Genomic DNA, 27,734 nt, shown 5'->3' with positions numbered 1-27,734 from the left:
TTTGAATTCAAAAATACAAATGTGGCAAAATACTCCAAACTCACAGACTCCAAATATATCAACATCTTAATTTCTGGAAATTACAATCTTAATAAAATTACCCAGGGAAATTATTTTTCGTAAAACATTATAAAATGGGTATACAAGACACAAGCGACATCACTACTGCTATAACATTTATCCTTGGATTCCTTTTTCCGATAGTAACTTCTTCTGATGAATCTGCTTCATATGTATTTTAATTATGCACATGAAGTCAGGCTGACTACAAATAATCTAATCTTGGTTTGAAATTCCTCTGCAAGGCTAATATTCATGTTTTAAAATATAGCATGTAAAGCTTCGTCAAGGCACGCCAATATTTCTGAAAATGTTCTTTAGAGGAATCGCTTTCGTGTTCTCCGATTGCAGTTATAAATCGTAAGACGGATATATCTTCAATGGCGGCCCACGATCTTGTATTACATTTAATCATCATTTATTTCAGCACTATTACCTCTGGGCTACACTACAATGCAAAAGATAACACTTCAGTATATACTTGGACACTTCAGGAATAGATACATTGCAAAGCGTTAAACTGTTTGGATTAGAAAACAAAAATCAAAAGAGACATCAATTTCTAACTCACCTTGCCGTCTCTGTCGATGTTTGATACAAAAACTACAAATTTAGCAAAATGGTGCAAACTTCGATTCTCCAAATATATTGACATGCGAATATCTGGAAATTACAATCTTGATAAAATTACCTCGGAGATTTTTTTCTCGTAAAACATTGTAAAGTAGGTACACAGACATAGCGACATTGTTCTTCTCCTAAATCTAGTGTAAAAAATACACATTTAATTCTCCCTTGAACTACCCTTGTGACGATCGCATTCTATCTTAATGTAGTTTGCTCAATGCTCATCTGATGTTATTACCCCAATAGATAGAAGTTGATACTCAACCTTGAAATAAATCTTGAATACACGACAACAATTCAATTTGAATATTTTAACAAAACTCAGCTCAATGATTGTATAAGTTTTCATTCTTGTATTGTCATTATCATATGACGAACCAGAATCGTCACGGGTGTCATTTTTCAGCTCAATACGTCTGTAGTCTCATCGTATTTCGCTCTGGCCAAATTAAATAACAACCAGGTCCAAAGTTTCCTCCTCGGCTCTATTCAACCCAGTTTCTTGTCTGACGATGTGAGGTCTTTGATCTACCTGACGACGAAATAACATGAGGCCAAAATAAAAAAAAGTTTGTTTCATCTAATATGGATCCGAAAAACGTTGATTGGTCGTCAACCTTTTTATGTTTTATATTTTGTTGTCTGTGATTAAGAAAACACAGAAAAAAATAAATTCACGAATTCAAGCATAATAATATGCAGAAAATTTAAATCGGGAATATGAACCCCACATATTATTCAAACTAATCTAATCATGAGAATGTCAAAGTCGTTGCTTTTCAAATCTATAGGATGTTGTTCGTCATGCTCCTTTGCAAGCAATTTCATCATTCTGAAGATAAAAAGTAAACATATAAACTACTCTTTATATTGTTTATCTGACTCTGCAATCATTACGATGAAGAATTTTGCCAATCATGATGGCAGATTTTTGTAAGATCCCGTTATCTTTGCCGTCATCGTAATCACCACGGTCATGATCCTGCTCATTTTATCATCATAAAACCTACCCACTGAGCCCATTGTTATTATCGACGACGACACGCATTTCCACTTCACTTCGCTCGCCTGATTGAGGATCCGGGAAAACTTTTATATTGTACATGCAAGGAACAATGCCATCGCCACATTTATCCAGTATGAAGCTGTAATTGTTGATTACATTCTGTGCCCAAAATTCGGCTGAACTTATTATCTGAGAGAGAGAGAGAGAGAGAGAGAGGAGAGAGAGAGAGAGAGAGAGAGAGAGCTTTGTGAATATTGAACCAGCTATTCTACTATGAAGACATGATCGCGAACTCGCTCCTTCAATTTTCGGTGACTCGAAGGACAATATACTTGTATCTGTTCCATTGTTAAAAAGATTGACGAGCTTGGTCCAACCTAATTTAGTAGACTCTGAGACTGTTCTAAAGGCTTTTCGACTATTCTGTTCGACCGATACATCATACATTATACAGTTGCCCATGAACTAAAATCAGTGACGCAGCGCTTATTTACAATTTTGAAATAGTTTTCAACATGTCAATTGCATTCGTTAAAAAAGTACTGTTTAAAGAGATGTTTTAATAAAAATTTTGCTCTTTGTATATACATGTACGTCATTCAAGAACAGAATCCGAGACAATTTACCTTGTTGTCATCACCTTTACATTGGTATCCTTCACTCTCCACTTCAACTTTAATGTGCAGGTCGCTGTTTCCATGGAGGGTAATAAATTTTGTGGCGTCACTGAGTGTCCCACGTAGATCCTGCTCTTCACGTTTTATGTACTGGTAACATACAAATTAAATGTAGAAGAAGTATTGCATTAACACTTTGAATGAGGCAATGCCATTATCGAACACACTTCAAAATGTGTCTATCAATTAGTGCTCAGTATATAACACTAAGTTGGCGATGACTTTTTAACCAGAAACCACCTAAGTTTCCAGGCAGCCTACAGACCTCTGCTTTAACTTTTCACAGGAGGATAATAATCACAATTCTCTGAATCTTCCTTACATTCAATTCTAAATGTGCATTATAATGACCGTTTGGCATTACAACTGCAAATTATATGTCTTGCACGAATCTGAATAAAATATTTAGACAACCTGAATAGCTGTTTAGATGGGGTGTTATTAAAATGTTAATACATGTAATTTCAAAAATATTGACAGTAAAAATCTTCAATGGCAGATGATAAAGATAAAATCATGAAAAAAAGGTATTCAGAGAAAGATGGAAAAATAATTTTCGATGCAATCACAAAAAAAGTTACGGAGACTGTATGCTTTGACAAAAAATGGGGAATTGGCCCAACAGGTTATATTATTGAAATTAAACAAAAATTCATAAGATCTAAAAAACGCACACGTTTATCATAATTTTATAATCAATGAAGAATGACATTATCTTTACAGAAGTCATAAACCAATTTTATGACTTTTGAGGCAAGCAGTTTACTGAAATATTTTTTCAGGAAAACCTGATATGAAACATTGAAACATTGACACTGCGACTGTAGGCTCTATGCTTTGAATTAAATTTGGCAATTTCTGAGCAAATCTGAATTCTTCCACTCTGTGGGCATAAAAACTAAATATTAAAGACATTTGGCCAAAGTATAACGAACGGCAGCTGAATTCCGATAAAGACAGCTTATTCTTGCGGCAAACCAAATTAAATTCACAGCGTAGCTAATTAAGTGAGATTAGAACTTTGATTGGCGTCGCTTACTACATGGTAACTCTACTAACTACCTAAAACTGAGTAAATTGATGACGCATTTTACCTCTTTTTCATCAGGATTTGCATTGCCAATGTAAACTCTGACGTTAATTGGCATCGTTAACGACCGTACCGTATGATAGGCCATTACGCCTAGCCGCAGACATTCATGTGGATGATCAACTTGCTCGCAGACACATGTATACTTCGTAAAATGTTCTGTATACACGACACACCTATTTTCACCGATAGCCACTCTTAAAGCTGGTATCTTCATCACTACATTCAATCCATTTATCCCCTCCTCTTCTACCACCATTGGTGTTTTTCCAAAGAATCTTCAGCGGGCAGGGTTGGTCTTTGTCATACTTTACGCAGTGCGGAAAAGAGAGAATGACTGGTTTGTTGAACTTGGTTCCTGGTGGACCACAGACAACAATTGGACTGACTCTCCTCTTCCCATCGATTGAGTTGCATCTATCGGCGTTCTCCCAGCTTACCCCGACGTATACGTGTGTTCCTTTACCACTAGTCACAGCTCCACGAGGGATCTCAAGTTTCACACCTGATCTTGACACAGTAATGGACTGCTGACGGTGGTCTACTTTCGCTTCGCAAAGGATACCTTTCTTCAGAATGGATTCTATGTACACAGTATAAACCAGAGAAATGAATTGACCTACCAATATTTAAAACACCCATACACATACAAAAATCATCAATTTCCCATCATAAAGAGGCCTATCTCCAAATCACAACCTAGGATATACAGTTACGGCATTATTTATTCTCCAACACTTTGACTCTGTAGTCTCATAGCTGCAGTTTGACTGATCTGAACCATTTTTCAAATTCATGTAATCATTATAGACATCAATGTTGAATTTTTCTCTCATTCTTTTCTCATCTTATGTCACGATTTCGATACCCCTGAGTGTGCGATATCACTATTTTAAATATTATTCGTGAGAGTATTGAGCTACATATGTACAATGGGTCTAATTCATATGTGATTGGATAGCAATGGGAAACGTGTACTAAAACCATTTTAATCTATTTTCCTAAGGCAGCATTCACAAATAATGATGAGGGTGGAGCTGGAGGAATCTTGATCGACATCTTATCTTTTTTCAGATCCCCTCTACAAAATTATATAGCTACATATATAATTATAAGTGATGTGCGTGCAGAGAAAATAAACATGTATTGCGCAGTTCTACTCGCACTACCTTTTTGACGCACACATAAACATTCTTTGACGGTTATAGAAATGTTTGAATTCCTTGCTATACTTTGCCAAATAGTGAAAAAAATTACCAATAGAACGTTTGTGGATAGCAACGCACGTAGCATCTGGAATGAAGGAAGTTCAGAAATGAAGGTGATTGGCCCACCTTAAAACAAAAAGCGATACGGTAAGTTATTGCACAATTGTAAGGGCCCATTACCCAATAGCGTTTCACAGGAACTGGCTCGAGGTATATGGCAAGACAACTCACCAAAGTCATATTCCTTCTTTCCATAATCAATGAAAGTTGGCATGTTCGATGATGAAGTAAGTTCAATATCTTTGTAAACAACCGCAAACTTTCGAATGTGATACCTGGCACTTAACAGTTAAAGAGATAAGAGGACAAGATGTCGTTATTACACAACTTATACGATATGACTAAAAAATCGAAACCCTTTTCGGTGATAATTTATTCAGAAACTTTATCGATTATGCGAACTATCCGAGAAATATATCGTTTTCGTGCTTTTGATAGTTACCGAAGTTTTATGATACGATTTTTCAGCCCTCGTGGTACGGCGCGCCAAATGTTTCAAAAATATTTATAGCAACACTGCGAACATATCGATGCCTTAGGCGCGGTATGGCAGGGAGCCCACTAACTGCAGGCCTTCCACCGAGCCGCACTGTTATCGCCGTTTGGCCTGCATGATTTCTACATAGTTTTTATACGTATGGTTCGATACATCGGGTTCAAATACCATGATAATAAACCACCTCGTTGTTTGCTAATTCCTCGTCTATCCTCAAAGATCACCCAAATCATGATAAAATGAATAGTTTTGAAGAAATCTGCCGCGTGTTGAGAGAACGTCCATCGCTTTCCGTGTTCGACAAGACAAGCGACGCAACTGTACAAGCCTTACCTTTAATACGACTACGAGTATGGCGAGAGTGTCCGGCCTTTGCAACGCCAGACACTCTCACTATACTCGCAGGGCTAGACAGGCACATACACGACATGTCGATCCCCATTGCAGAAATCTTTATATCCACACAGTCCAATATATGGAGCTACGATATTTGTGCAGTAGCCTATATACATAGCTCTTAGTGGCACATCTTCGCTTGCCAAGGTCTCCGCTCCGGGCAGCTGGATGCTTCCCGAAATCAGACCTTGGCTGATAGACCCCCTAAATCGTGTTTTTAAAGCGCCACCGCACGACTGTATGTGACCAGTAAGTAGCCAATCAGATAATCGGTTACTATGAATGTAGTAGTATAGGTCTTTTCCCACTTTTTCTCGGTGTTACATTTACAAGTATTCGTGGTCACTGTTTACATTTCATGCTACTGAAATCTACTGCTGAAATAACTGATGTGTTCAAAACGTCAAAACAAAGGCCCAGCCGCCAGCGCGTCGTACTGCAAGATATTCCCAGCTGTCGCTCAACTTGTAAGGTGAAAACATCAACCCGCCAAACTCAAAAGATCGTGGCGCGAAATAGAAAAGTTCTACTCGCCAAAGTAAATCTGTTAAACCACCCCTCCAATTTTGACCTCAAAATTTCACGATAAACCCATTACTCAGACGTTGTTCAGACATTGTGGTCCTGTCAACTGGCAAGGCCGGCAGCTATTCTTTTGTTCATATCTTTCGAAAATTGTAAACATAGTGAGACGATGAACAGGATTTACCAGAACAGAACATCGACACGCCGCGGGAGAAACAACAAGAAGCATTGCTCGAAAACATGGACTAGGACTTTGTGAAATACGCTTGAACTGGAAATCAATTAAAAGAACCGGATTTTGTTTGGGTGTTGTTCAAAAAAAATTGACCTATTCATCACAGCAAGCAATATACTCATCGGTGAATTTTTCATTGACTACAAGCGTCAGCAAGCAATATAAGCTTACTCATCGGTGAATTTTTCATATAGACTACAAGCGTCAGTTTTTTCAAAGTCATCTTCTGCACTATCGCCATATTTATTCGTCGATTTTTTTTTCTTTGGGAGATATCTAACGCTTTACACGATACAAAGCGTTGCCATACATTTCGTAACCCACGATGACTGAAACGGAACTTTTCGCCACCTCTCTGATTGACGAGAAAATCGCCCGTAACTTTATCCCCACCACGCAATAAGATTTCCCCATGCATGACAATCAAATCCTGTATTAAAGTCCATATATTACCTCTGAAAAAATATTTTTTATTTTTTTACTATAAACTCTTATTGGAGTCATGTGTCAAATGCTGGTGTCATTTTATTCATTTCATAAATAAATGCAATCTTGCTATAAATTCACGGCTTGAGAAAAAAATCTCTGTTTGAACCACGCCCTCATCTGTGACGTCACGTGAGGCAATCGTTGTGCAAATCAATCTATGCCTCCTGCTGTACATACACAAGCAACAATGGCGTCAAATTTAAACTCGGCGAGCGCGAATGAAGAGATAGTTTTTGGACTCGGAGTGTATGATTCAGATGATAATGAGGAGTCTTGAGCTCTACGGGACATGACTATTTTTCAGGAAATTCAGAGCCACGGCCGTATAGGTTTTGAGCCAGAGATGTGCGAGTATCCCCCCCAACCTGCGGATCTGGGCCAAGCGACGAAATACCTTCGACCCAGGTTCACCCGAGCCTTTACATGTGGGAAACACAGATAGGTAGTAATAAGAATCATTTGGGCCTTCGATTTTATGATAAATATGCCCAAACGAAATATTCTGAAAGCGGCTGTGTGAAACTCGAATTCATAACTCTGTCTGTCATCAGATGCCGATACGAGTCTGACTAACAGGCATGGGTAACGCGAAGAGAGCATCCGGTATGGGGATACGCGCCACGTTGAACTCAGCATCGCACTAAAATGTCTTGTGTATGCCCATTGTTTTAAAAAGGCTTAAAAAATCATTTTTGACATTTATGTAATAAACAACGAGATGAAACCACGATTATTTATTTCCCTTGTTGTTGTTGTCCACTGTGTCATGGACGTAAAATAAACCTACATTGTTGTATGCACAGTGCATACACGCTATTTGTGTCGGAAGTTTACCGGTACAATTAGTCATCATCACCTTCCCTGCAGCTGTAGTGGCCCGGGGCCGTTTTGTCCGTGATGTACCTGAATATAATCATCGTTGCTGGAGTTTTGATCTGCTTCTCCAAAGTTATCCGACGGTACTGGCACAGCAAACGACCTTCCCGCGTTCCGGAAATAACTATTGATATTCGCTGCGTTAGTTCCTTGAACCTTGTTGAAAGACCGACAAAACGATCTGTGAAAGTTTTTTTCTCTTGACCATAAATTTGTTTGTATCGCAGGATTACTAATTTTGTAATGGAGTCAGGTTGATTCGTGTATCTCCACCGATCTTCACAGTATAGTGGAGCCTAGCCGGACCAGGTACGCGGGCTCTCCGACTCATTGATACCTACCAGACACTGTGTCGTACCGACACAGCTTGATTTAATCGTGTCTCGCATACTGTGTTAGTCAATCTGTTTTCAAGTTGGCTCCACGCATTTTGACAAGCATACCAAAAGCAGTCTTCAGATAGAAAGAAACCACAAAGTATTGAGATAAAAGTTTCATGCCCGTTTATTGAAGTTGAAAAATAGTGTTTTCAATTGGCTTCAAACTCAAAAAATACGGTTTCCAGTCACCTTGTGGAGATGCAAGAGATACACGTCAGACGCGATGCAACGTAGGAAATATGTCACGACGCAATGTCAACAGTAAATTTGTAAACAAAGGAGGTCACGGCTCTCGATCTCGCTTCAGGCTGGATAAGGCACGATATCAACAGTTTGCATGAGCTTATCGATTGCAAGTCACTTGAAAATTAACAGAATACACTTCAGTTTAAAATCTTACAAATTTCTTCATCATGCACATTGAAAGAAAACCTCAACCACGGGGACCGGAGCGAGCATTCAGCATCACACAATGCAATGGCCATGCTGCCATCCAACACCAAGTTCAATCGCAATCAATTTCAACTAGCAAATCGCTCGATTTTTCCATAGAATATTATCAAAAAAGAGGTAAAAGCTACCGTTTTTATCACTCAGAGAGCAATAGCTGTACATGATATAATCGTCGTCTGTGTCTGAGTTGTAGAAAAGCTATCATAAGGTCTCTCGACTCTCGTTGTGCACGGCATGGCAGCTGGGCAGCCGACCTGATTAAATATTCACGTAAACCACTGACCCCTTCTCGGAAAGTTCGCATAAATTACTGGATCTCTCTGCTGTTAGGGTGGATGATGTCATTATTTTAGTCCTTACATGGTACTAAACTGGGTTCGAAGGGTAAACAAAAAGTTTGATGTCTTGCCGAGTTCGGCAATGCGTACCTAAAGCTGGACAGAACGCATAGTACGCAACCATTGTCAGGTATCGTAAACTTACGTGGCGCTGAGAGCGAGAGTATTGATTGTCACATTGATACCTGATAGTATCGCATCGTCCACCATGAATTTGACCGGGGTCTTTTAGTTTGAGGCCAGTTCGCCACACTTTTATGAGCGTGGCGAACCAAGAAGACATTTTATTCGCCACCCAGCACTTTCTGTCGCATTTTGCAAATGTGACGAGCGCTAGTGCGACCCTGTCACTGCACACTGCACTGATGGCCTCACATGACGTCATGTCACGTGACCATTTCGCGGCCAATATGAATTCAGATTTTTTCTGAGGACCAGTATTTCGAGTGTTTTATGTATGAAATATAATATTTTAGAAATGAATACCAAAAATAATCTTTAATTATTTGAGTATTATGGCTTTTTTACTAAACAATAGTATTAAGTTCAAATTAAACAAAATCAGGTAATATATGGACTTTAAACTCGGGCAAGATTGCCTTCCCACTCCCAGATCTCCGTTTGAGCCATTAGGGTGTCACAGGACGAAGGTAAACCAGAGACTTGGTTCAAGTCGGTGAATTTTCAAAAAATAAAATGATTTGTAAAAGTTCCTCGTGTAAAATTTGGTGGCGATCGAACGCCAGTCTGTGCAGCACCCAGTAGTGAGTTAGTTTGTGCTGTGTAAACCTCCCCTGTATCGCGTTCACCCCACTCAACGCGTTCACATAATCCTACTCACACATTTCACATGAAAACAGAACACAGATCATTGCATTCAAGACGTTCACACAACTCACATGCTCACAATCACGCACTAGTAGGTAAATCGAGAGAAAAGCTGTGCACAAACAGTGCGGTGGTCGGCGTTTGGAAGGTAGGCGTGGTTTTCTCTTTGAGTGTAACGCGTGCTATGATTGGTCCGCCTGATTTTCTAATTCCATCAAACTCCTTAACGCAAAATAGTGGGGGTATCCCGCACGGCGTGGTTAGTGGAAGACTCCTGTCTGGCTAACGAGCCGTGCGAGCGGACGATGTTGGTGGCAGGGCAGGGCTGTGAGTTACCGGCGTTATACGGCCTGGCCGTATAACGCCAGTACTCACAGCCCGGCCTTGCTGCGGTTCCGTAGCCCTACCACTCCCTTGGCTGGTTGTGTTGAGCTACAGTATACAGAGAAATAGCGGCTGCTTGATCAGTGTTTGTCAAGTCGGGCGCGTTCGCGTTGTACAGGTACTAGTGAAAACGTTGCCTCGAATTTAAACGGAGTGTTTTAGCCCGAGTATTTTTGCGTTTGCCACACTCCGTTTAGAGGCTAACCCACGGGATACGTGTGTGGTTTGATACATAGTGGCCGCTGCTAGCTTTGCATGGCAGGGCTGTGTACGTGTTACCGGCGTTATACGGGAGGCCGTGTCACGCCGGTAACACACACAGCCCTGCCATGCAGAACTAGGCCGCAGCGTGCTGCGTGGTATGCAATTTTACTATGCATACCCACACGGCGGCAGCTGTGTATCGAACCACACGTAACCGTGGGCTAGCGGTAAGCCATTGTTTTGTTGGGGTTTGGGCACAGACTGTCTATGGTTTGGGAGAGTCGGCCCTACACTTTACAGCGAGGGGATCGCTGGTTGCCGGCGTGTAGGCCTACTGTACTAGCGACGGGACCGCCGGCCGCTGGCTTACCACCTCCAGTGTACATTGGAGCGAGGGGACCGCTGGCAGCCGACGAACCACCATGAGTGTTTTGTCCACTTTTAACCAAAACTGGTAACTGTTTAATATAGAATGGGACGTGTCGGTAACTTGGACGTCCATGAGATGATATTGAAGACTAGAAGCTGAGAGTTATCGCTGAAATACCCCAAATATCATGTCCAACATCCGAGTGTGATGATCCCAAACCCTCTGGCATTAAACTGTAACAATCATGACGTTGACAATTATTCAATTTTCATGTTGGGCTTTTTCTGCGGGGTGTCCCACTCTGTTTTCTTTTCTCGAACGGGCCTCTTTTTTTTCTTCTGATTTTTTTTTTTTTTTTTTTTTTTTGTAACCTCTTTTTTTTTTTTTTTTAACCTCGCTTTGGTTTTTTTTCCAAGCTGACCTCGTTTTGGTTTCTTTACAGCCTCAACGCCGGCGCGATCTCGGTCGACTTTTCAATTGTGATTCTCTTTCTTTTTTTAGTCAGACCTGATGGTGGTTCGTTTTGTTTATTGTAGTAGTGCAAGTACTATTTGTGGTTTTGTTTTTAATCATTTCAATATTTTTTGTGTGTGCCTGATTTGTTTTCTTTTTTCCCTTATAATCAGCATTCATTGCACCTTTATATCAAATACACGTGTATGTGTACGTCAATAAGTATGGGAGTGTGGTATTTCCAAATTTTTGAAAAGTTTATCTTCTCATTACGGTTTAAAGAATATTTTACAATTAAGCATTACATAACATTCTGCCCTTTTTTTGCAATAATACTTTTCTCGTTTATTTTCTTCCGTAATTCCATCGAATTTTTATTTCAATCAAGAAAGACGGTTGCACGTCATCTTTATCTGTACAGGCACATTCAAATATTTAATGACACGTATTTTCAAATGAATGCTATTTTTATGAAAAGGTACGTTAATAAAATGCAATGATATGGACGAAAGAACTTTTTTCTTTATTATTCATACACGTTTAAGACTTGTTTTTAGAAAGAAAATTTTGACAGTTTATTTTTACTCTATGACGATAAATATTTTTGAAACATTTGGCGCGCCGTACTCGTGGTCTCACACAGACACTGATGCTGTACTGCTTTCTATTTGTCAGTATTGTATTTCTGTCTGCCCCTCAGTCCATCGATGTGTCTGTGTGAAATATGATCTACGATGTAGTTATGGTTGCTAAAGTTTTCCTATAGTGGTCACCTGTAGATAGTCTAGTTGACCTGTGTCAAGCGAACATGTGGTTTAGCAGCAATCTATGTTGCATTACACAACCAAGTCTTTACAAAGTTATTACACATACTTTCACAGTGTTAGTTAGATATACAAAAGACTTTGCCGTAATGATGTGCAATTGCGTCTATAGTGTCCAATAAAACTACTAAATAACCAAATAAGAGCAAATTAATGACAAAATGACGATATGAAAACGACCGAATAACCAAAATGTAGCATATCATGATGCCAAGGTCATCATACTGAATAATTACATAATAATGTTTGATTAATCAAATAGTAACTGAAGAATAATACACTGATCAATTAACGACATAAATGACCGAATAAGCAATTAATGGCATGTAATGCTAAGTTTTCAAAAATAAAAAGATCAATTTAATTTAGGCACTGTTCTCACCCTCATACTTGCATGGTGACGATTATATGGTTGGCTTTCATACTCTCCAAAAATAAAACATAAGTTTTATATTTTTAATTTTTTTTGTACTGTAATTTCTTTTTATAATTCTATGATATAATTTTAGGACACGGCACTTTTGATGACAATTTTATGTAAGTATTACATAAATAATGTGTTTCCCTTAAAATATGGAGAAAATAGTAGCCATATTGAATATAATTTGCTATACATTCTGCATATTGTATGCATGATATTTGCATAATTATGCGAATTTTAACCGCATATATTGAAGGCTGTCAATACGACCAACACAATGATGTATCACAGCCATGTAGTGGTATGTCAAAATTATATCATGCAGTAGTTGCTATTTGGCCTAAAAATTGCCCCTAATTAACCATGGTTTACCAAAGGGCTGCAAAGGTAAAAGGGCTGCAAAGTTCTCGGAATGGATTCAAAACATGAAAAAATACAATTGTATTCGTAGAAATAAATTTGTTCTATCTTCATGACACAATGAACATGTTTTGCACGACATTTCTCATATCCGAAAGTTACGGCGAAAAGTGTTATTCTAAACAAGGCCCTGTATATTTTACATGACCAACTTACAGCTGTCTTTAACCTCCATCGTGTACTTAGTTGAACTCTTCTGTGAGTGGACATCTTTGTGAAGATTCGGCCAGTAGTGGGGCAAATAATCTGGTGATAAAGACAAAAGTATGATAACGTATTTTCGTCAGAAAATATGAAAACAATCAATGTTTCCTTTCAATGAGGCAAATCAAACAAATTAATGGATTTTATTTACTAGTTACAATGTGCTGAAGAAGAAGAAAAAAAAATCAAATTGGGTATATACCATGCAGTAGTTCTCTGTCGTCACTAAACTTGCAAATTTTGCTGTACTGGTATACCGTGAATGAACTTTTTATTGGTTTACGATGGACTAATACACAGCTTTGAAAAGAAGACTTTAAACACGTCCATCTAGTCAAAGTGTCATTTTCTCCGTAAAGTAATATAGACTGTTGATGACTATCTATAAATTTGTTTTTTTTTCCTGGATTCGATTGCACAGGGATTCTCTTTTGTCATTTGTATATTGCTGTGACTCTGGGTCTGTAAGTCATTTTTTGCTCAGCCCTGTGAGTCTTTCAGCCACTGCACTGCCTATCAAAGACAGACATGACCTTGTCCTATGATGGCCTATCATCTGAAAGTACACCGACCGGGTAGACGCACTTGTAGAACCCAGTACAACATTATGTAATCTATACAGTAGTGGGATTATGGACATACGAATGGGAAAATAATAGAACACATGTAAAGTCATACCACGATTAATATACATGTCAGTTAATCAGGGTTTCTTTTTCAGGGTAACTAACGCATAAGTTTCTAATAACAATGAGTCCAGTTGAGAGGTAACGTTTGAGACAAAAATAAGATGAACCTTAAAGACAAAGATGTAAGAGAAAGCAGACTTGTGTCACATATTTCCAATTCACAAATATTATGAATCATTCCCATTTATTTCTAGTACAGATCGCCCTGTAGCGATACAAAACGTGTTTTAAAAACTACTTACACATAGGAGCAAGAACTAAATGGAAGGACGGCGGAGGACAAAGAAAGCCAAACAGAAAACTAAATTTAATGGTAAACATTGCATTTTCTGGACGTAATTAGACAAAAGACCGCATTGTCAGTGCAGAATAAGATGTAGAGCAGTATTATCACCCTATAATTCTGTTACGAAAATACTGTCATTCACCATATACTGCCAATAGGGTGCACGGAGGGCCCTCCAGACCACGGACTATTACGCTTTGTATGCTTGGTCAATTCACGCGATGGGTAAAAGGTGTCAGTACATAAGGTCAAGGTACAATTCTCAGTGTTCCGCACGCAGATATTATATTAGAAGTGGTTCGTTTGATGTGTTCTAGCCATGATTTCCCCTTACTCAATAAAATAAATGATCGATAATACGTCGAGAGTTGTTAATTATTTTATTTTAAGTTTCAAAATATCTACCCGTATCTCGAAACGAAATGTGATCGTACGAGCAGATATAAAGTGTTCGAGCATAGGCCGGACAAAGCAAAAGCTTACTGCTCAAATAAGAGAACCACTGATATCAAAATTATTTTGTGTGAGAGCAAACATAGATTGTTTAATAGTATGGAATGAAGAAATCATACTTGATCTACACTTAAAAATAACCGACAGTTCAATGTTGATTATGTGGTAGCGAAATAGCATCGAAATGTCGAATAGTACTTGATCAAGACACTAAAAAATCTTACTTTTTTGTAACCAAACCCTACCGCTTGTTTTCAGTTCGACTGTAAAGAAAAGATCGCATCATACGTGATTGAGATGTTACAAAGTCCGACTTGTAATGTTCATTTAGGTAGTGAAATCTAAGGGCTTGTTTTTGGTTTGAAATTATCGAAATGATCGTACTTTATCTAAATGATCCAAAACCAGACTATTTAAATTCGTTGTATTTCAGCGAAGTCTGAGTGCTTGTTTTCAGTTTGACCGTCCAAAATGATGGACTCATATGATTTAAATTCTCAAAACTCGACTTTAAAAATCCCAATTATATCCAAAGGTCCTTGTAGTGTTGTTTGGATAGTCGATCCACAGACAAGGTGTTGATCGAAGGCCGTAGTGTCAAGCCGAAGGCCGAACCTGGGTTGTAGTAAGAGGTAGTACTTATCACGTTCGGCATTCGGCTCACACCTTCGATCCCAGACCTTCGATCGACTACGGTATGTAAAAATCGAACGAGTACGGTATGTAAAGTGAAGTGGAAGACATTGTTAAGCTTTTGTTGTACATACAGAATAATACTTCTCTTACGTTAGTGAAACTTTTGAAATCTCATGACGTCAGAACTCTTGTTACACAGACATTTTTATCGGCCATTCGGCAGAAACAGTGCTCACACAGTACCACTTCGGCGTGTTTTCACTTTCATTTTGTATGACCTTGTAATAGTACATTTTAGTAAGGTTCTCAATGATAATTTTGGAGCCAAATAGTGTATTGGCAAGAGTACAGAGGTATAGTTGATCTTTAGATTAGCTTTAACATATTGGCTTGCCTGTCGAGCTCAGCGCCCTAGAAATAAATCAAACATTGGAAGCGTATATAATTACACATTTCAACAAAATTTCACTACACCACAGACAATAAGAAAGAATTGTCTGTGACTACGCATAGTCAAGTATAGTACCAAAACTGTGAAGAGGTTCCAGGCAAACTTTGCAGAGACCCTCTAAGTCCGTCAATATTCCAAATACTCAGTCTCAAACAGGACGAAGTTGTCCGTCATATTATACACGGTTTGAATCGCTCTCAACCGGAATACATTACCTCTATTTTCATATCCTTCCATGGTGGTGAAGTAGTCGTCGTTTCTGATCACACTGAAACCTGAATTCAGGAAGCAACAACCTTCTTTATATGCGACAGCCGAACTTCAGTTGTTTGCACCTTCAGTCAGAAAGCACAATGGGCTCAAATGGTGTGAAATCCGTAAAGAGTATGAGGTAACTTTGGCAAAATGCCATTGTACGTGCAAATCAACAAATGGGACCCGCTTTCGAGCGTGCTTTGTAAGTATTCTCAGAGATGAATTGTACATGTGTGTGCTACCCTCAGGGCCCAAAATAGTAGTAATATCAAACAAGTCCACTGAAATAATCTCATAGTATTTTTACAAAGATAGTCGTTTACTCGGTATTTTTAATCTATGTTACTGGTTGTGTTAATTCATTGTGTTTTGAGTCAATTCAAGTCAGCATGCGTGTGTAAATGACACACTGCATCTTTTTTCTTGGCCTACACTGATATGTCGTAGCCATTTACGAGTGGTAAGCAAACATAACCCGTATCAATCGCGCTTGGGTCTCAGGTCATCACCACAGAACCGCCAACACAGGCTTTCTCGGTAGTTTATTACGACAATATGTCAACTTTGAATAAATAAGCCCGTGCCAACATTAGCACTGACTACAACTCATCTTTTACTTTTGTAAACTGCCTCGACTCTGACAATGTGTATTTTCAAAAAGTTTTCCGTGAGACATCGATACGTTCTGGTCGAGTCGTGAACTTTTGCCCTAAAGGCTGTTGCGCATTCAGCGTAATAGGCAAAAGTTTAGAATACGGAAAATGGTTGAAAATATATATTGTTACAGTCAAGGTAGTTTGCAGGAATGGACCTGTGTATGTCTTGAATTTTGATGTCAGATGATCAAGCTCGTTCTCTTTCAGCCAAATTGTTGACTTTGTAAATGCTATGGATCTGGTGACAGCGTCCACAGATTAGTAACTTACCCTTGCTTCCTCGTCGACTAGCTGACATGAAAATGTAAAATGTCTTTCACTAATACGATATCACTGTCTCATTAATATCAATAGTAAGTCCCATGAACAGTCTGATGCCCCAATTGGAAAGTTCGTATGATATGTTAATCAGTAATTAACTGATATACATGGCAGGTACAAGATAGATAGATAGATAGATATACTTTATTGTCCATAAAACATGGAAATTGTCTTTAAACATCAGGACCGCTATAAAACACCAAATACAGACAACACCATACAAAACAATACAATAGTTACAGACAACACAACACTATATTAAAAGTTCCTACTTAAATCATTATGGTGTTTGCTCTGGTTCTCCGGATGGAATCAGACATATTCACATTTAAAACAGCAACTGCTGACGGTATAAATGACTTCTTAAAAAGATTCTTCCTAGCCCTGGGCACAAGTAGGCGGCGTCCCGAAGGCAGATATTGAACTTGTCATTCAATGGGTGAGATTTATCACCAAGAATGGATAAACCTTTCCTACGAAGAGCATAAGTATACAGTTCTCCAAGATCTTTCAACTTTGTCCCGACAAGTCGACTACATATGTTTACAATCAATATCCTTAATTAGGAAAGTTGATCAAATATGTAAATTAGCAATTAACTTTCGTAAAAAGCCTCTATCTATTTCACAGCTGACATGTCCCGGTGTGAAAACACATTTGTACCAATCTCATCGAAGTTTGTGAAGCTGATCTGAATGTATATCCGTTTGTTCTGAAATGATTAATTGTGCCAATCAGAATAAATAAAATATTTAAACCAAACCCACCAAAAACTTATTCTTGCCATTCCCAAACAGAAATCTATGTTTCGGATTTCATATAACCCAATCAGTCACTCTTGAGATATCTCCCCGACAGACAGACATATAGATACTTACACACAGACATGCAGACATACACTAAGACAGACAGACAGACAGACAGACCGACAGACACACACATCAAACAGACACCGGTGTGGCATTACCTCATGTGTATGAACGCGTGAGCTAAATGTGTAAAAGTCCATTTCTCTATAAAACTGGCTTGTAGAATAGAAATGTATTCTTGCCTTTAAATTAAAAGGGGGCTATTCTCTACAATAACAATGCTATTTTAGAATCAACCAACAAATAATTACATAATTTAAGCTGTTTTCGACATTGAAATTCTGTACAGGCAATTTAACTGGCAAATTAGCTGATCACTCGGTTTACTATAAAATAAAACCATCATTAATTTAGCTGACTTTTTTCCTTTGGCTGCAAGAGTCCCTCTTCCTTCGCTGTCAACATTGTGATTCAAAAATATACGGCCAAGAGATCGATCGCTTAATTATTCACGGACTTTCAGAACATGATGGTTTGGCAAGACAAATACGGTTCATGTCAAAGTTAGGATATACATACATAGCAAGTTTTCCTCCAATCACCCTTATTACAACAAATTCAACATCACCTATGTATAGAGAAATAGATATTCTTACTATCCTGGCCATCTTTTTGAGGAAAATTTGTTCTTTAGTTTCATATAGTCCTAGATTTGTTCCATTTGTCATCACTTCGATGCAAAATTGCTGCAAGTCTAGGGAAACTTAATTTTGGTTCATTTTAAAATGATACATATATTCTTATTAGTTTAGTCAATAGTTTGATGTTTAAATTACACTCTAGTTGAAACTTGTTATAAATAAATAAATAAATTAATAAATAAATAAATACATAAAAAATAAAAAATAAATAAATCTTAATATTATTATTATCATAAGCAACAGCAGCAATCTGTAAAGTATTATTCAATAAAAAGAATGCTTGGTCACAATTTGATAATATCTGATATTTGATAAGTATGTTACATTTCAGCGGAGCGTTTTAAATCCCAAAATCCCAATAGTCTACGTTTAGTCGGTCACGAGTCGACAATCAGGCTTCTTTGTCACTGTAAGAAGGCGATGCATGTGCCTGGAGGCAACCTAGGGTCACGTAATGTCACATCTTTTTCCAATATGCAAATGTCGTGTTAGTTGTTGATGTGCGTGTGCATGACAACAGCTTGTGGAAGTCGTGATCGAAGCAGAGGTGGTAAAGGCTTTTCATAAATTACTGCCTTCACAGTGCTGGTAAAACTTTTTCGATTAAAAAAACCGAAGTTTAAAGACAGTCAAGTTCCGCATACTTTCCATCCGAGTTCAGATGTAACAAGACAAGGTAAGTGCAGTAATTATTAAATTGATTTCACTGATATTTTACGCTAGATGTCACCGTTTTGCTCCAATGCCAAAGTTTGTAGTTCTAGCAAGTCAGAAGCGGTCAAGCCAACCGTTGTAGATCGGCAAATCTTCATAGTATACTTCCGGTGTATTTAAGTGGCAACGGCATGAAGAGTTTGTTTTCGTGTAGCGCATTTCAAATCAATCTAGAGAGCGTTCAGCTATTATGGCCGTGGGTCGGTCGGCAAAGTCTTCCTGTGCATCATTGAAAATAAGTGAACCCCTACCATTATCTCCAAAAAATTGATACCCTATTTTATGATGATAAAAATTCATGAACTCTCCCACCACCAACCCGCATTGCTTGAGTAATAAGTATTGACCCGATTTTTAATTAGAACACTGGCAATTACCGGTACGGTGTATAGATACGATATAACATCAGTGGAGAAGGGTATTTTCAAGATCCTGCTCTTCTTCCAAAACTTGTATTATACACTGTTTCTCTGTAGGTTCAAAAAGTTCTTCGTCTTTGAGTTTCAATGTTTTTCTGATCTCTCCTAAGTACATGACAGGTATCTGCTTTGATTTTGTCTCCTTTGTTCCCTTTGGTTGACAGATTGTGATGAATTAAGAAATTGTTCAGACTAATCCTCAGTCGCTTGGCTTTTCTCGGCAGTAGAGTTACTGGCTGGTGTGGGCCATCGCGTTCATCCCACGATCCATGCAAAAGCCTACTTCTAACGTGACAGTCTGTTGTTCTGTTTTGATATTTACATGCCCACAGACTTTGAGAAAGTCTAGTATTTGTTCAATTCTTAATAATAATGTACATATTGCGTACCTCTCAACAGACATTGAACCAAACCTGTATGGCCATTTAAGTGGTCCCTTCTTGGACCATACTAGTCATCCTGGTATTTCTGTTGATATACGTCTTGAAACTGTAACATTCAACACTATTTCCATCGAGCCTCACTTCCAAGGAAAATTGTGCATTTTCACATGGAAACATTTTCAGAGGAAAATTCTGCATTTGGAATGCCCCTGTATAGCAAAAAATACAAGGATATGAGGTCATGAAGGGGTCAAATAGTCTATTAATAGGCCAAAGTACCCGCCGCTCCTTGGGTAAGGAAAAGCAAAGCAAAGTGAGCCAAAAGTGTTTGATCAAGGACATGCTCCCTAGTGGAACACTGTGGCCACAATACCGTAATGCTACCTGAAGGCTGAGAATACTTTACGATATAGTGTATACTCTTTTTTATATTTACTTTCAGAGTTATAATACAAATATTTACGTATTTGTTCCTTATCACATTTTGACATAAAACAGATTTAAGTTATTGAACCTTGCCATTTATATTCCAGCCTTTAGGTTTATTTATCCAGATAAGGCTTGTACATCGTTTTCCTGAAAACTGATCAGATATCAACAGCAGTGCTATGCAACAGCATGAGGAGAACTTTTCAACATATGCCAGGTTTCAGTTTAACATATAGCTTGCACCTAATCATTGCCTTACCTCGGCCAAAGGCTGATAGGAATTGTTCATTGCCCTCAGCGAGCTAAATTAAGGCATTTTATTCAGATTTACAATGACTTCAGAGAATGAAATTATGCAGAGAGTCATTTTTATTTCCAAGCATATTTTTTAACACTGAAACTGCTGTTCAACGAGACGGACACTAATGAAATTCAAGTGACCCCCGTGCTGTTCAAATTTAAGAGGACACCGGATTTCGCCTGCCCAACCAGGCCGTAATAACTGAACGCTCCCTTAGGCTTATGGAGCCGCTTAGAGACATCGACAGCCAAGCAGAAGCGCCTGCGTACAAATTCAAGTGTATAGGGAAATCGAACTACGCATTATGTTATAATGTGACGTTTGCACGTCTTTACGCATTCTCAAGAAAGTAGGGATAAGTGACAGAAAAATACAGTCTGTAAGGTACTTAAGAGTGAAGAATACTTTGCCCTTTCTAAACAATTTTTCGGGGGGGTCTAGTTGCTTCACAAAACAATAGTACCCCCATCTATAAAACCATATTTGGTTGTGTCCTTCAAGTGCGCCCTCAAGTCTCATCACAGACATTTATCCTGCTGTATAATTTCTCCCGTTTTTTCTAACAGATTTATTGTTTGCTCTGCGTGATCTCACATTACCAAGAACTGGTTATGAAGAGCACTATGCAAGGATACTGACAGGCGGAGAAATGGTCGAGTTTACCATTATGTAAGTACACCAATACCGATGTATAGGAAAGGGGTGAGAAAATCCGAAGGAGTTAGGGCAAAATGAAAACATTTTACAAACGTTAACAAATCATGTACCATTTGAAACCCAATGTAAAGTAGTGCACCTTTCCCTTCTTTGACAAAGACAAAGTCACAATACATGACGTCGATGACACAAAATTATATAACAGTCGTTTTACGGTATTTGTAGCAAAGTATTTTATCTGAGTAAGATTGATAAGGAAAGCACCTGTATAAACCTCACAGCAGTGCCAGGGGAAACGAATGCTTCATAATTCAATATTATCTTTATTAAAAATATATTTTGCGGTACTTTGACCGTTTATATGAGCATTTCAGCTGACGGGAAAAAATTAAGTGAGAAAAATTGTACGTGATAAGTGTACTGATAAATATAATTTTTGTCATGAAAAAATGTGACAACAAAATAAATATGAACTAACACGAATGCGTTGGTATTTTTTGAAGTGAATGAGAGAGAGAGAGAGAGAGAGAGAGAGAGAGAGAGAGAGAGAGAGAGAGCCATCCACAGAAGGCTTTCATTCTCTCACAGGACGATGCACCGCCAAGTTACAACATTACTCTACCACCCAGCTACAGCGAAATCAGCCAATCGTAGCATCCTCGTCAACCAGGCTATCTACAGTGAAACCTGCATTCCAGACGACCATCTTTGTTCACGTCAGGGGGGGCTGCACCCAACACAGCATATTTTGCTCCAAAATTACTGTTTTGCTAATATTCATTCATTTTTAATTAATTTGTTTACCCAAGATTGTCAGGCAGTCGTGAGTTGCGTGATAAAGAAGTGTTAATTTAAGCAAATGTTTGCAAATCACCCGATTTCCTTGCTTCTCTTTTCTCCCAACGTTAAGATTTCCAAAGAATTTAACTCCACTCTGGGTGGGTGAAAGTTTCTGTAATTTTCAAATTATGTTCTTTAACTAATATGTGACAATATTTTGTTTGGCAATAAAGTTCTTACATTTTGAATAACAGGCATTTTAATTTTTATATATCAATATTTAATATGAAATGACTAACGAACGAAATCAATAGACATTTGCCCTATGTTAGAAACCAACCCAAGTTTCAGCTTATTGTCATATTTGCAGATTATCATGAGTGCAAGATCAATTTTGAAGACCTTAATGTGAAGTTTTTGAATGAAAGCGAAGTTTGCATATCTCTCGTACAACACATAGGGCTAGCAAAATATATCTACATCTATTTTATATTGTTTTTCAAGTACCATATCAATGAACATTCACTCTTACTTTTACCAAGTAAAGTAAATTAGGTTTTAGATTTCATCACATCATAGATAAACTTTATGACAGCAGAACAGAGGCTAATTCATTTCATGGCAAAAGTATCGTAATTAGGAGACTGAGTCTATATATGCTTTGCTACATTTCTCCGTATATGCTATGCTATGATATGTCGTTTTACTTGCACAGCAAGCTAAAAAAGCATTTATGGGTATTTCAAGAGCCAGTAAAAAGACGGGTGTATTTTCTTTTGATGTATTTTTTAAAATTTTTGATACAATGGTATTACCGATTTTAACGTATGGCTCTGAAGTGTGGGGATACGCTCAATATGAAAATTTGGAAAGAGTCCAATACTTTGCATGCAGAACCTTGCTAGGAGTTTCTTGCAATGCCTCCAATGTAGCAGTTTTAGGTGAGTGTGGACGGTTTCCGATATATTTCCACACGGCCAAACGATGTATTAAATATTGGGTAAAACTTTTAAAAATGCCAAAGAATAGATACCCAAAGAAATGTTATGTTACATAATGCTTTATCACATTGACAAATCAGGTGTTAGGTCGAAACCCACATGGATTCAACATGTCAAAAATTTATTGTCCTTATGCAATTTACAAGACGTGTGGGATCGACAAGAAGTCGTAGACGAGAAGATCTTTATGAATACTTTTATTGAAAATTTTAAGCGTTATTTGTTTTGTAAATGGCAGAGTGAGATTTGTTCTCTTGACAAACTTATTTGTTATCGAGAATTTAAGTCCTCTCTCGAACCAGAAAAATATCTTTCTGTTGTTAAAATCAATATTCACATGAAGCCCATTGTTTAAGAATCGAGATAGGTAGAAGACAAAATATCGATAGAATGGAACGAATTTGTATACTGTGTGAGAGAAATGAGATTGAAAATGAGTATCATTTTGTCCAACTTTGCCCCTTTTGACAACATAAGAAATAAATACATTCCACCGTTTTACTTCAATCCACCATCTGAAAGAAAATTTTATCTTTTAATGTCTTCAGAGGACACTTCTACACTACAGCGTTTAGCAGCATTTGTATTTCATGCGATGGCATTAAGAAAAGAGATATATGATAGCTAAATTATTAAGTACTTTGTCAGATTGTTTTTCCTGTCAGTTTTTGTAAAGTTTAATTTATTGTGAAGTGTATTGGGCCGATGGCCTAGAATCACATAATAAAGATATGTCGTTTTCTTCAAAATAGACTTTGAGCTTCTGTGCGACATCTACGAATTGAATTTCTCTTAATTTTACGAATATATTCGGTAAAGGCACTTTGAAAGACATTAGTATTTCTAGCAAGCTCAGGGCTTTGTCATATTTTTCCGAATGGATTCTTCATTGATCGCAAAGCTTTTGCCAGCAGTTTCCTCCAATCGTTTTCGCCTAACACTCTCACCAGGTCGTCTTTTGTGTCATGGTCAGCCTGATACAGCCTTAAGCAACTCGCCGTACTGACCTCCGATCCCGGCGGTGGTAGTCTCTGGATGGGTGGGTACCCACGCTTGTTAGCAGAGTTTGAAATGTACCCCTTTTCCCAGAATTTTTCTCTGAAAATACCCCCTTTTTGGGGAAAATCTGGGAGAAAATCACTGCGAAAAACACCCCCTTTTTCCGATATCTGGGAGATTTTACCTAAATGTTTGCGAAGACATTTGAATACCATAATTTACCAATTTCAAAGCAAGTGTGCTGACTCTTGGTGAAAAAGGAACACATAATACACTAGCTTAGCATGGGTTGACTTTGTTTGATGTGCACAGTAACAGACTGCCTTGTTCAATGTATGCTTAGTAACATAATGAAAACTTGAAATACAGTGATCGTTCAATGTTTTGTCTTCACCATATGTTCATCAGTCACACTCATATACAATCACTTTTCTGAGACGTTTTGATCTTGTATTAGTTGATGGCTCTTGTAGCTGCAAAAACAAAAAACAAAAAAATCCTTTTTGTAGAAAAATCACTTGTAGCTAAGGGAAATTTGCCACCAGCAACAACTATTTTTTTCACAGAATTTCAGCAAAGATAAATAGTACTCTCCTGCTTTCAGGTAACTATCTATCTGCTACAATCTCAACTGTTAATACAACCACATAAACTACAAAACACTACATGTAAATGTCAGTACAACAAACCGGGGTACAATCTACTGAATGACAGTTAATTCAACTAGAAATACTTCTTAGCACAAAACACCACATGCAACTTTTATTACAATAACCTGAACAGATAATCTAACAAATAAATGACAACCAACCCAACGAGAAATACTACAACTACAAAACACCTCATGCAAGTGTTAGTATGTATACAATCTATAAAATGACAACTGATTCAACTAGAAATAACGGTAGGCATTATCATGTTGTTTCGCTGACTTGAGTTGACCAGCGATGCCTTACAACTTGTAACTAGTAGCTATGGACCAAGCTGTGATATCGCAGCGGTGTTGTGGCGTCTATCGAACGCGCTCGGGTCAAGGGTCATCGCCACAGACCTTGAACCGAGCGCATTCGATAGACGCCACAGCACCGCTGCGATATCACAGCCACTATGGACCAAACAGCACAGCTAGCTACACTTTTGCTGCGGATTCGTACCCTACCACTCCCTTTGCTAGTTGTGTTTGGGGAGTCCCCAACACAACCAGCAAAGAGAGTGGTAGGGCTACGGATCAAATACAATGGATCCGTAGCCCTACCACTCCCTTTGCTGGTTGTGTTTGGGAGTCCCCAACACAACCAGCAAAGAGAGTGGTAGGGCTACGGATCCGCAGCAAGCGACATTTATTAATTTATGAGTTTCGCTAAGTTTTTGAAAAGACTTACTTGACTCGGAGAACTCACTTTCCAACATTTGAATCACTTCTGGAATCACTGTGTGTACTCCAGGTAACATCCACAATAACCGAATCTCAAACTGTCATTTTCACTGACAAATTCAATGCATTCTGCACAGGTTTTGCATCTCCCGCGAAGAACACCTCTACCATCGACTGCAATATTGCTAGTCATACAGGAAGTTGTTGTTGGATGTTGAATTAGCTATCTCCCCCCGTAATACAGCGTATCAATTCATAAAACACAATTCGAACAAAGTTTACCATCACAGGGACGGTCACTGGATTTCTAAACAGCCAGAACATACTAAATTTTAATCGAACTGATTTCAGGGTGGGCACGTAGTACAATCACCTTCACGATGTGATGTACGGTTCTCCCGGGACGGTTCTGGATTATGGCTTTATAGGGGGACCGCTGCTGGGTTTTACTCTCTCGAGTGAGAAAGCGTCTTGGGAGAAGAACCAGACCTATTCTCGGAGGGTGATCTGAAAAGTACCCCTTTTTCTCGATTTCACGGACCTAGATGTCTCCGTGATGTCGACTAAAATTCGACCCCTTTTCCGCGAAATTTCTAACGAGCGTGCGTACCCGGCTGCTCCGAGACTGCCACCACCGGGCCTCCGATGGACAACAGGGATAACAGCTAGGCTGCAGTTTTTCCTGGGTCGGAAGAGGTTTCAGAGAATCATTTGCGAACTTCTTCATTCTTCCGTTCGGCTATAGAGGAAATATAAGTATTCACGCTAGCAAGGACTCTGACTGTTATTGTCCAACTACTTTATTTAATGATCATACATGAAAGTGAATCTCTTGTACCTCATATGCCTATACAAAAATACAACCACAATAACCAAACAAGTGACAAGATTAATGTTTGTACGGTTCTTAACGATTCCCCCATCTTTTAAACAATGTTGCTTACATCTATTTGTCTTTGGAAGGTGTCAGCAGTTTCCCATCGGGGAGGTGTACAGTTTACGTATGCTGATCAATGCACTAAAATATTCATTAGCTAGCACATCATGATTATTATTATACACCTGCGTCTGTAAACTATGATTAACAGTCTGTGCAAAAGTAAAAATATTTCGTTCTTTCGTTAAAAGATACATATCAGTATATTAGGTGTGAAATAGTTATTTTGACGGCCGCTCAACTGATCCACTTAACTTTAAATGCATGGTCCTGGCATCAGATTGTCTTGCCAGGGAATGTGCTTACGGCCTCTTCGATAATGTATCATTTACGATTGAAGTAAATACTATAAGAGAGATTTGTCTACAATTGTTGACATAAGAACACCTTATTTTGGGCGAACACCGCTTATTTCAATAGAAATTCAATGAAAAACCAGTAAGGACGTTTAACGTCAAACAAATAACAGCACAAGGAGAAGTGGTTCAAACTATTGAATACAAATTAATTATATCAGACGTCACTCTATGCAAAAGAAAACCAACAAATATAAAGATACTAGGGTTCTTCAAAGCAGTAAAAGATTTACACATAAGAATTAGCAATGAAAAAATCTTGCCGATTAAGACTAGACACAATAATTCATGAAATGGTTACATTTTCAGTGGCATTTCATATGTCATTTGTGTCAACTTCGATTACACATTCCGTGCATATAGACGCAAGCTGTAACCTCTACAAATGTAATAATCTCCACAAATGTAATATCGACCACAATTGTAATAAAATGCACCCATAAATGTAATATTGCCCATAAATGTAACAAAAATCAACCATAAATGTAATAAAAACACCAACCACAAATGTAATAAATGGTAACCCAATGTAATAAAAAGATCACCCATAAATGTAATACTTGTCAACCATAATGTAATAAATCTATTTTGTCGTTGCAATGAGGAATTAGCCCTTAAATATTGATCTATGTAATAAGGAAAGCAACTTCACACATTATTCATTTCTTAATTGTTTGCGTTTAGTGTGTTTTGCATATTTGAAAGTGTATTTACGTTTCCCTGTTTTGTGTACAGAACTGACTGGCCATGGCTAGACACAGCTGTAATCAGAGTGTCAGTGCAGTCTCTACTCCAGAGTGGGGAAGACTGTATAACTATACGATCCTTTAACGCCGTTTTTTCGAAAATTGCCGTACTTTCTTAATCAATCTCCTCAAATTCGTCTTCAGTGGATAAATTGTGTGGAATAATCTGTATTCCTATGTTGTCCCACTTGAAGTTTGTTCCTTCACTAGGGATGCCAGGATGTCTAATTTTGTTCTACTGTGTTCAAGGTAGTGTTCGTATTGTTTTTTACTAGATTGAAATATATGTTCTCGTCAACATGTTTTGTGTCGTAAGTTTCTGTTATAAGGTTTTATATTTCTCTGTTATTTGTTCT

General features: G+C 38.1%; 1 protein-coding gene and 2 long non-coding RNA genes across 3 annotated transcripts in view; all 3 read right to left on the bottom strand.

Moving 5' to 3' along the window:
* The window catches only part of LOC139132285 (UNC5C-like protein), a 123,234-nt gene that overhangs the window by 8,902 nt on the left and 86,598 nt on the right, over positions 1-27,734 (bottom strand). The window lies entirely within an intron of this gene.
* On the bottom strand, positions 1,712-13,062 carry LOC139130521 (uncharacterized). The gene is made up of 5 exons (XR_011551888.1): positions 12,977-13,062; positions 4,900-5,009; positions 3,465-4,043; positions 2,320-2,460; positions 1,712-1,882 (listed from the first exon to the last, which is right to left on the bottom strand). It is a non-coding gene; the product is annotated as an uncharacterized lncRNA (long non-coding RNA).
* LOC139130520 (uncharacterized) lies at positions 24,244-25,483 on the bottom strand. The gene is made up of 2 exons (XR_011551887.1): positions 25,347-25,483; positions 24,244-24,437 (listed from the first exon to the last, which is right to left on the bottom strand). It is a non-coding gene; the product is annotated as an uncharacterized lncRNA (long non-coding RNA).

The sequence above is a fragment of the Ptychodera flava genome, chromosome 4 (genome assembly GCF_041260155.1).
Source record: "Ptychodera flava strain L36383 chromosome 4, AS_Pfla_20210202, whole genome shotgun sequence".
Taxonomy (NCBI): Eukaryota; Metazoa; Hemichordata; class Enteropneusta; family Ptychoderidae; genus Ptychodera; species Ptychodera flava.
This window is presented reverse-complemented; position numbering and strand designations above follow the sequence as displayed.